General features: G+C 44.5%; 1 long non-coding RNA gene across 1 annotated transcript in view; it reads right to left on the bottom strand.

Moving 5' to 3' along the window:
* Positions 1-261: 261 nt before the first annotated feature.
* LOC105459117 overlaps positions 262-11,271 on the bottom strand; it is a 26,329-nt gene continuing 15,319 nt past the window's right edge. The window contains exon 2 of the long non-coding RNA XR_975632.1: positions 262-2,312. This is a non-coding gene — a long non-coding RNA (uncharacterized LOC105459117). The remainder of the gene's footprint in view (positions 2,313-11,271) is intronic.

The raw sequence follows: 11,271 nt of genomic DNA, 5'->3' as shown, positions 1-11,271 counted from the left end.
AGGAGCAAGCCGTACGAGCGTCTGCGCATGTAACGTGAGACTTAACTGTATACTTTTGATTTATTTAAATCATGTGAATAAATTTATAAAATATGTTACTACTTATCTTCGCTATATACGCCTTGATATCTTGATTCTGGTAGCGATTATCGTCGAGCCTATTTCGAAGATTCCGTAATTCACCGTGGAATTCATTTGGAAATAGAAATTCTATAATTACAATTTAATATGTCGTAACGTAGAAAATTATACACAATGATGTAAAAATATTTATATCTATTCCATAAAGTGGATCCTATAAGCAGAGTATGCGCGCAAGATACATATGGTAGATTGATAAATTTATAATGTACAATTTCAGACGTTAATATTGCTTGCCACGGCACTAATCGAGAATTTCTCATTAATGATGGGATAACATTAAATATTTATTATTAATTAGAAAATGATGACACGCTTGAAAACGAAATAATAGTGACAAAACGGCCTAATTGCGTATTCGCTGATATACATACGTAGTAAATATGAGATTATACGTAACACTATACGTAATACTTTTTCCCCCTTCTGTTCATGATGTATTTACAACTCGACACATGAGATTAGACTCTTCCGTTTCGAATTATAGAATTCTCGAGATGGGCTTTTCTCGAGAACTGCATGCCGAAATTATATAAGTACAATTCCATAAGCAGCGCGAGCTTACGCGAGGAGCACGTGTTTTCTCGAATACGAGGAAGGGGAATCTTTTTCTTTCCTTTGGTGGCGCAAGTTGGAGGAGTCGTTTTTTCCCCGCGAACCAAGTTGCGGCGAAATTCGGATCGATCGAGAGAAAGAGAGACAGAGAAAGGGAACTTATTTCCATATGGTAATTTCGCGCTACGATTGGTTAAAATATTCGCGCAAATGCATTATCCGAGCGTGTGGGAGAGGTAGAGGGAGCGGGAGAGCGAGCGAGCGGGGTGCAACCGTGTTGTTTCCCACACACAGCCTCGGCTTTCTCTCTTCTCTCTCTCTCTCTCTCTCTCTTTGTTGTTACCTATATATCGCGGCGCGCGGCCGTGTGCTGACTATATAGACCGCGAACGGAACATTGATCCTAGTCAGCGGCGCCGCGCACTCACTGCACACCATCTGCACACTTACATTATTAATGCGCCTACGACCGCCACCGCACCGCGGCCCTCACCCGCGCGGAGACGACGTATGTTTCTGTTGTTTGCGAAATCTTTCCGCGACCAAGTGTAAATACCGGGAATATCGCGCGCGCGTGGCGTTTAAGCGCCGTGCAGCGATTCGCGATTCCGCAATCTCGTTCGAATCTCACTGAATTTTAAGCGGGACGTTTTTTTTTTAATCCAAAGTATTCTCCTTGCGGATCCCCGCGAAACGGATTTATCGTGGGGTCGACGTTCTCCTGACGAAGCTCGCCACGAGAGAGCTTAATATCGAAAAGATGATTAATATCGTGAATTAAGTTTGACGCGTCTCATTCTTTAACCAATTTCAATTTGAGTTTACTTCAATTGTACTTCGACTTCGTATCTACTTTTGAAAGCTTCTTTAGACATTGGCGATTATTAATAAATAATAAATACAGGGCTAACTAATCTTTTAATTCAATGTAATTACTCTAAAACGTTTAAAAGTTAAAAAACCATTTCCCTGAATCCTATAATCAAAAGAAAAAATTATCTGAGCAGTGATTGGTGAACGGTAATGTTTACAACTCGCGAATCAATATTTGGTCGATGACCGAAAATGCCAAATTAATTTTTTTCATGTCATTCTTTAAAGGAAGAGTAACGTTGAAGTTTATTGCTGAAAAATATATACTAACGACAAGGTATACATCCTTCGTGAATAGCATACGTCCACGTGCATAATTATTATTAAGGCTCCGGTATGGTGCAAATACAAATCGCGATCATTGTCGTATAGTTGCGCCACGCAGGATAGCGCATGAGGCTAAAAAACGTACGTATAATACTTTAAAGAAATATGGTTTCCTCTCCATGGGTTTCTCTCCGTATTCTAGCGCAAGTGGCCGCGCTCGGAACCAGTTTGCCCGCCTTGCTATGGAATGTAAGGACGGCTGTAATTATTTGCAGCGCGTAGAGCCGCTGACCGCCGCGATCGAATCTAGGCGTGTAGGATCGCCGCTATGATCCTGCGATCTCCTTACGGTATATCTCAACGGCCACCGTCCCGATTTCCATCCGCCGTCATCTCTCGCGATAGGCCCCCATTGTATCCGACAAACACCCGCTCGTTCTCCCTGCCCCTCCCTTTTCCGTTAACGGATCCGCGTCCTGGAACAGAAATCCACATAATTCGCGCATAGTTTGCAAGCATTTCGCACCAACACTTTACGACTAAGTTAAAATTATTTCCAGTCCGGAATTTATCTCTCAGAAGCGCTTCCGGTACAGTCTGCTGCCCTTTAATTAGTCGCATGGTGTATTTTGTATATCAAAGTACAGAAAAGCGTATACATATCATATTTGTCAAGTCGATAACGTTTTCATTCTCTATCTCATTCTCTATCGCGTGATATATTCCGTTGTGTGCTAAGTTAAAAACGCATATAATATTCATCGAATTACTACAATTACGCGACTTTTGTTGTGTAATAAGACGTGTTTATAAACACCTTAAGAAAGTTAAGAAAGTTGTTAAGAAAGTAGAGATCTAACAATAAGAACATCTTTCTAGTTCCTAACGTATTTTCTATCTCATTAAAATTTTATTCTTGCAACAAGTATTTGTTCTTCTTTGCGTTTTGAAAAAGATTGCGTTTGAAATAGATCTTCTTGAAGGTCACAAGAGAGGTCTTTCTTGAATTTTTGATTTTCACTTTGCGAATGATAACGTGATCGCAGTGCGGTTTTGATTTAACGCGGGAGAAGGAGAAGCCGCGATAATACGCTTGAGCGTCCTCGAGATTCGCGAGAGCACCTTTCACCGGGCATTCGAGAAAGGGTGGGTGCCATGCGTCCGCGTCAAGTTCGTTATTTGGGTCGTTCTTGCGAAACACTATTGAGAGCTCGCTGTACAGTGCTCGTCGACCTTGACGAGTGACCGATTTCAGTGGCGTAATCGACGACAGGTCTCAAGAAGATGCCACCTGTTCTTTGATAAAGGAACTGAATCTATTTAACTAACAAACTCTCTTCTCTTTCTCTCTCTCTCTCTCTCTTGAGTGCTTTTTCTTTTTTTCACTTGAAATCTCCATTCGTATTCCAAGCGTTACTTTCCGATTACATTAGTTTACATATATTTTATATACAGATGGAATAATTGAAAAAAAATCATAACTGAAACACTTATTTATGATTACGCTTAATGCGTTTGCGCGGGTACTAAGGAAAACTTCTTAATGCTAACGAAATGAAATATCACACGATAATGTCCCGTTTACGAGCTTCATAGTTAACAATGGTTTACGTTCGCGACAGTTATACGTATTACACAGGATGTCGTGGGTGGAAAGACAGTTAACGCCGCGAGTACACGAACGTAGTGGTAAGCAAAGCGCGAATCGTGCAACAACCTGGTCGCTTACTTCTACTATCACCGTCCCGTCGAAGAAGGTAACGAGAATTACCTGTTTATCCTATTCGAATGGCTAATCGAAACAACTAAGCAATTGTCTCGTGTAAAACTCTCAATCGTGTAAACTGGACGTTAGGACCCGCGCTTCCGATAACGGCTTCAGATAGCCGAATTCATTTTCGATTCCCTCGTCGGCTACACCTCTGCCGCCACTTCGATCGCTGCACTGGGCACGATCCATGAGAGATCTCTCATAAGATGGTTCCAATTCTCTCAAGGTGCGCCGCGCCGCGCCAGTTAAATCGTTTTTACGAGCGTGCCCCACTCAAAGCCGGCCGAAGCAAAAGGGTGAAAAAAAGAAAGGGCACGAAAAGAGACAAGATAAAAAACTTTGCGTACCTACCTATCTACCTACCCACCTACCTATCCGACGCGAAGACACGCGCGCGCTTGCGTTAAAATCTGCTCTAACACGCTCAAATAAGCAACGAGAATCGACGACGTCGGGCTGGGCCTCCGCTCGCTCGCGGACTCGCTTGCGTGTAACGCGCCGCGGTCTCGCAAACGGATATACATGCATACGCTGCACATGTACACGCGTACACACACAAAGATCGTTTTCCCGTGGCGAGGCGAAGTCGAGCGAGATATCGTTGGCGGGTTTTGTGACTTGCGTGACGACTGCCATGTTTGCAGAGAGAGAACTTTAGCGCGCGACTCGTTGCCCCGCGTGCCCCGTTCTCGTGATACCTTCCTACCTCCCTTTTCCTGCTCCCTTCCCCTCGTTGTCCCGCATGTTTCAGCCACCTGCGCCATTGCGCTAGCTCGCCCCGCACGCATGCAACATAGTCGCCTTTCCCCACCCGTTCTTTCCGCCTCCGCACGCCGTGCACACGTCAAGTTGCATCCCCCTTTTACCTTCCCTCTTCCATTTCGCGCACCCGCACTCGCGCCTGTTTAAACGTGTACCAGTGAGCCCGGTAATTTCGCGAAAACTGCCACCACCGTCGTCACTGTCGCGGCCTCATTTTTTCCTTCCTTCCCCTTCTTCTTCCATCTCTTTCGTTTTCCCATAAATAAATTTGCTTCTCTTCGTCCATCTGACTGATCTTTCCCCCTTCCGCCATTTCTCCCGTTCGCCCTTTTAACGATACCATAAGCTACTACGACACACCGTTACGAGACTACCCCGAGGCGGGTAGAGCGAGCGCGCACACCACGTGTCTGCACGCGATCCTATCTTGCACGTTTCCCTCGACGTTGGTGTCGGTGTCGGCGTCGGCGTCGGCGGCGTCAGCGAGCGGTTTTAAGGGTGCCCGTCCCTGCAGAAAACCGCGAAAAGCGTGACCCCGATGTGGCGCTTTCGCTTTTATAATTTTATTAAAAGATTATTGTCTGTGTCCTTATTCCCAATAATAAGAAAGTCGGTTACGCACACTCCTCGCCTTTATCATGAGAACGCTAGCTATCTCAAACCCTTCGACTCCTCTGGTAAACACTCGATCGTCTATGCGGCACGGAAAGTGTACCCCTCTCGTACGTCTTCGTTCTCCTAACCGCTCGCTCGTATGCGGCCATCGTCGATGGCCCTTTACAATTAATCAGTCGCGCGAACCGTCCGGATAAGAACCACTCACACGAACATATACAGACGCGGGGGGCCGTCGCAAGCATGGGCGTCGCGAGTTGGTCGCGTTTTTCTCAGGATAGGAAAAACAAATAAGAGATTAGACGAAAGAGATGTGTAATTTAACGTAATAATTTGTCTCGAGATCAGTGCATTTTGTGAAGCAAATTTTTGATCCATGCGCTTTTCATTAATTCATTCTGCTTCATCAAGCTTCCATCTGCTGACCGGTTTGACATGTCAGAGCAAAAAGTCTCTTCTTCGTTTCGAATGTCAAAACGCGTTTTGAGTCGCGCATTTTTTGCATCTCAAAATTAAAAGAAAATTCAAAGAACGATTTTGCACCTCCAACTTTCGCATTTCTACATTTCTTAGGTACTTATAAATATATCGTACATATTATGTAATTTTTTCCAACATGATATTATAGATTTTATTTCACCAACATTTCATCGATATCGAATTTACAATGAGCTAAAAATGAGGGATTTATTCAAATTCCAGTAGCAGAAGATTACGCGCTTTTCGGGTACCTACTTATCAATATTGTATTATATAGAATATAATTTATTTATGTAAAACATATATGCATATATATTTTATTTATTTGTTGATTGGATGTCACAGATGTACATTTTACACTGAACACTAATTGTAAGTAAGAAAACTTCCTTAAATCCTTTGACAAAACTTCCTCAATGCATATGCACCCTTTTTCATTCCTTCTTCCCTATCGGCCCCTATCGAAGAAACCTCGTCGCGACGCCCATGTCCGTATATAGGTGGGCGAACGAGGCGGCGATCTAAACTGGAAGGTTCCGCGCTGCGTGACCTGTCACCGTGAGCGTTGCTAGATTTATATGCGGACGCTAACTTGTCGCATATTTACCCCCTCATCGAGTTGTTGCCCCGCGCCCCTTCCGTCACAAGCCTTGCCAGCCTTCGCGAGCCTGTCTGTCCGACAGACCCCTGTGTGCCCTACGAGCGTCTCACCTTTCGCCTGGTTCTTGCAGCGCCCGATATACAAGAAGGAAGAAGTACCCTGTCTCTGTTCATAAGCGAATACATATATATACGTTCTAAGCTATACATCGTTTAAAAATTTTGCAGTTTTTTTTTATCAAAAATTCACAATAGTACATAGTAGCCTCGAAATGAACAAAGTTAACCGATATGTCTATGTTCACATGTGCAATGAGAAAGAATTTGATCGTTTCTATTATTTGTTCTTCCCTTTCCTTTTCTCGCTTAGCGGAGCCGCACAAGAAAGAAATTAACGAGTTCTCGTCTTTTCGTTATTTTCATCCCTTTAAGCTAGCCGAACGTCCCACTGTGCAGCTCCCTCGCCCCATGGTGACACGGTTCAACAATGCGGGGATAGACGGCTCGCCGCCGGATTCAGATACCGACTGTCACACGCCGACGATGACTTTTTTTCTTTTGCTAGCCGGTTTCTTTCGCGCTCAACTACAATCGCGGAGTAGGCGCGCGCTCGTAACGCGGTCAGGTAAGCCGGCTTGTCGACCCAACGTGCATCGACCACCCATACAGGGTGTCCCATAAGATTTTCACCAAGTTCTAGGAGCGTATTTCTTGACAAACTTCAAATAATTTTATTTTTTATGGACATACAAAGGCAAGGAGCAATCTGTATATATATTTGCACTTCCATCTTTATTTTTTTAAACATAGCATAGAACATGAGCTTGACGATATATTTTATAGATGTTTTGCGCAATGTTTCGTTATTTTACAAAAAACTTTCTGTGATTTTCTTTTCCGTGATACTTGTAACAGATAAATTTCTAATGTAGATGAGTTTTATTTGAAGTCGCTCTACTATTAAATTTAAAACATATTTCCGATAATATATTACAAGCACAGAGTTTAGTTTACTTTTAAATCTACATTGATCCTAACGATAAATGGAACTTATAAAAAGTGATTTTTTAACATGTAAATATGTAAGTTTTGCTAAATAATAGACGAAAAGTAACGGATTCTAATTGACATCTCAATCATATTATATCTATTATTTGTATATTATATTCTCTGTTATTATATTCTGTGTGTATGTCATCATGTTTTATTATCATACTCTAAAAGCTAAAATTTTGAGCAGAAAGTATAGTATTCAATTCTTGCATAAATTTATTCAAGAACACGATTGTACAATTTAAGATGCGAATCTTATGAAACACCCAGTATATACTACAAGCTCCAGGAGCCGTTCGGCGAAGAGATCAAACAGCGAATCTATCGTCCCTTTGTAGCGGTGGGTTCTGTCCGACTCGGGACAATAAATATTCCCATCGATGGTAGAGGGAGGGGGGGGGGAGAGTTACGAGGGAAAGACATCGTGTCGGATAACGAGATATTGTTACTTGTTAGAGGTCGTATTTGAAAATAGGTGGGGAAACGGGAGACCTAACACATTTCGGGGAATTATGTAAATGGGATCTTGTAAAACCTAACTCTCCATGGGTTTCTCACTCACCTCGTCTCCCTTTCGTCCCTTCCGGCGGATAAAGTTCGGCGTTAACGTCGCGGAAGCTTGCGAAGTGATACGCGATTTCGTCCGCGGCGCGTCGACTTTCATCTAAACTTAGTTTTCGTGTGGAATCCGCGAAATTATAATTCCACGGAGTGTTTGTTCCACGTGGAATTTTCTCGTTTTCTCCCTCTCGCGAGAGCGCGAGGCAGATTTGTCACTGCGTCACCCCTGCGACATCTTATTTTCACTTGAGCAATTTTTCATAACACCATCAATTTTTTATCGTTTTAACCGCCCGCACTTTCGTACCGCGCGATCAAAGGGACAAATCTGAAACTCTTCGGAAGGACGCTCTAAAGCGCTGCCTTATCAGCATTATCGTATTCTGCGCACTTCGAGAAGGTAATAAGGGAACGTAACGCGACACTCGAGTGTCTCATCATTCTCATACGTTCCCGCGTCTAAATAAGATTGCTTACGCGCGCACTTTCTTTTTGCCATTTCCGCAAAACGTGCGATGGCGTTTTATACTGACGTATGCAAACGCACTTCGGAATTTCTCCGTCTTCGAGATCATTTCCGCGACGATTCAGATATGGAAATTGGAAACACGAATTGGAAATGAACATGCGACAATTTTATTTATTAAAATTCTTCTCGTGGAGCTGAATATATCGTGCTGTCAGTGGCACAGTACCAGGTGTCAGAAATCACAAATGAATGCGTTTAGATGTATTAATATTAATTTTATTAACTTTAAATTAAATTCAATTAATTAATTTAATTTACAGTTATATTTAATCGCGAACGACTTTGTTAATATCCAACGAAAATAATTTTTTTTTCAATTTTAAAGGAATAAAAAATATTTCGATCTGAAACGACTCATAACGTTTAAATGATACTTTGTAAGTTTGCAGATATCATTAAATAATATAAAAAAATTTATTGTATTGCTGCTCGCGACAACTGCTTAAGGAGAGATACATAGGCTAGATATAGAGGCTAGACATCGTACTGTTGGTTGCTGCGATATTCGCAAATTTACACGTCACTACGTCGTTTCATCTGACGGCTTTGATGATCGATATTGCGAGTCACAATAAAAACCGCTGTCGTGGAAGTGACCTAAGCGTCATTCCGCTATCGATGAAAATTTTCTGAGTCACTTCTGAGTTGGGCGTTTGACTTAAGGGAGCGGGGGTAATGGAGAGAAAGAGAGAGAGAGAGAGAGAGAGAGAGAGAGAGAGAGAGAGAGAGAGAGAGAGAGGAGCCTACGACACGGGGGACAAGGGACAAGCGAAGGGGTGCCCGAAGGGACGACGAAACAAGGCGGTTCGGGCATCGACGGGGGATATCCTTCGGAAGGGATACTTTCGCCTCTCGGTCGAGTTGATGTCGTGACAAAAAAGAAAAAAAAAGAAGAAGAGACAGGCTCTCTGGGTTCCGCTCCGATTTCCCGACTACCGTCTTCGTCTTCCTCGTCGTCATCGTTCGATCCGACGATACCGTATCTTCTCGTGGGATGTGCGTGCATGTATGTATGTGTGTGTGTTCACACATTATCCGCGCACGGATATCATCCGAAAACACATACATACATAACATATACAGTATACAGAAATGTATACTGTATAATGGCGTTACTAAAAAAAGATTTATCAAAAACATTTGTTGAATTTACACAATACTTGATAATCTATCAAGTCGAATTTTTTCCCTGAACAAGATATTTATTTCGCTTGCACTTGCGACAGAAAAAAAACCTGTGCATTCGTTAATTTATTACAACCTCAGTCTTCATTAATACGCTAATTTTCTTTGTTGAGATTATCATAATTACATATTCGGATTTTGATACCGTGAACATACAAAAAAAGATTCCATGACAATAAAAATGCTCGTTTGGTAAGGCTCGCCCTAACGTTTATGCCAAAGAATTAATATATCAGTTTAATATATAACGTCAGCAATATAACAGCGATGCGCTTGCTTCGAGAAGGGATGTTCGGACTAAGGGACGCGCGCTTAATAATCGAGAGCTAGGTGAGTGTGCGCTCGCGTAGTTACACCACTGCTTACATACGTTCGTACGAACGTTCATTCCGAGAGTTCACCTCGCTCGTAGGGAACGCTCCGCTCCGCTTCGTGCGTTCGTGGCTAGCGCGCCACGCCGACAGGCGTAGCTTTTCTCGGAGGTTAGATGCGCGTGATAATGCGATCCACGGCGGCACATCGGTATCCTCGCGTGGAAGGCTCGCGCGCGCAAAGCGGAGTGGAAGGAGCCTGGGCACGTGAGAGGAAGAGAGAAGGAAAGTGAGATGTAGCAGGGTAGAGGATGGAGAGCGAGACGCGGCAGAAGGAAAAGCAGAGGAGAGTGGCCGGGAGAAGAAGAAGGATGAAGTCGAGCGGTGGTGGCGAAGTACCGGCGAAGAGAAGGGGGATGCCATCGTAGCTCGTGGGTATACACCCTGCGATGGAGTAGGTATGCGGGAGTCCGCTCTCGGTCGGCTATGGCTAGAATGGCGGGTGTGGTACGTGACTATGCGCGCGCGATAGAAGGAGAAGGTTGAAAAGATGGGACTGAACAGGGGAGCGGGCAAACGGGTAGGCCGCGCGGGAAGGGGGAAGCGAGAAAGGGTGGTGTAGAGCAAGAAGAGGGCTACCGGAGAGCTGCGAGAGGATGCGTCGGTTCCGTTATCGACCTGCAGCAGGGCGTGTCTCTCGCGCGCGCTCTCTTGCTCTCGTTCTCCCTTTCTCTCTCTCCCCCCTCTTTTCGTCTCTCTCGCGTGCGCACGCGGTCAAATCTTCTGTCTTTCTCATCGATTTTCTCTTTCTTTCTCCCTTCTATTGACTCTCTCACGCGGCTTCTCTCGCTTGCTCCTTCTGTTCCTATCTCTTTCTCTCTTTCTCTTCATCTCATTCTCACAATCTGCCTCGGCAGGCGCGATCGTGCGCGCCCTACTCCCTTTTCGTCTCCCTCCTTCCCTCCCTCACTCTCTCTCTCTCTCTCTCTTTCTCTCTCCCCCCTCTTCGTTAATTCGCTCGCGGCGATTTCGTCTGCTGTCCTCGTCGCGCAAGAGCGAGTCGAACCGATTATGAGTCCCCGAGCGCCGTGGCTCGAACTCTTCGACCCAATCCCAGCCGCGGCGTGCCGCGCCGCCGTCTCGACTTCTCGGCCTTGCGGCATGCTCTTGGGCCCTTGGTTATTGGCATTATTATTATTATTATTATTATTTGCACCTTGCCGCGTGCGTACGTCCAATACGCGCGTTACGATGATCGACCGACCGACCAGTCTCGTCACCGTCAATGAGGTCGTGCACGATCGAGGGTGCGAAGGAAAGGGGAGAACTCGAGGCGCTCGTTTGCTCTGTAATGAGTTTAACGAGTTTAAAGAAGTGAGTCACCGCCGGTTGTCAGCCGTCTCGCGTTATCTCTTGCGGTTCTTCCTTGCAGAATAAAAAGATGCACCGCGACGAGGAAAGTCGCAGCACGCGAATGGGATGCGATTCGACGAGGGTTGCAGAAAGGTACATCCGTCGTGAAAGCTTTTGAATGGAATCATCGAGAGAAAGAGAGAGAGAGAGAGAGA

The sequence above is a fragment of the Wasmannia auropunctata genome, unplaced genomic scaffold, assembly GCF_000956235.1.
Source record: "Wasmannia auropunctata unplaced genomic scaffold, wasmannia.A_1.0 LD334208.1, whole genome shotgun sequence".
Lineage (NCBI taxonomy): Eukaryota > Metazoa > Arthropoda > Insecta > Hymenoptera > Formicidae > Wasmannia > Wasmannia auropunctata.
Note: the sequence above shows the minus strand (reverse complement) of the source record. Positions and strands in the feature narration are given on the sequence as shown.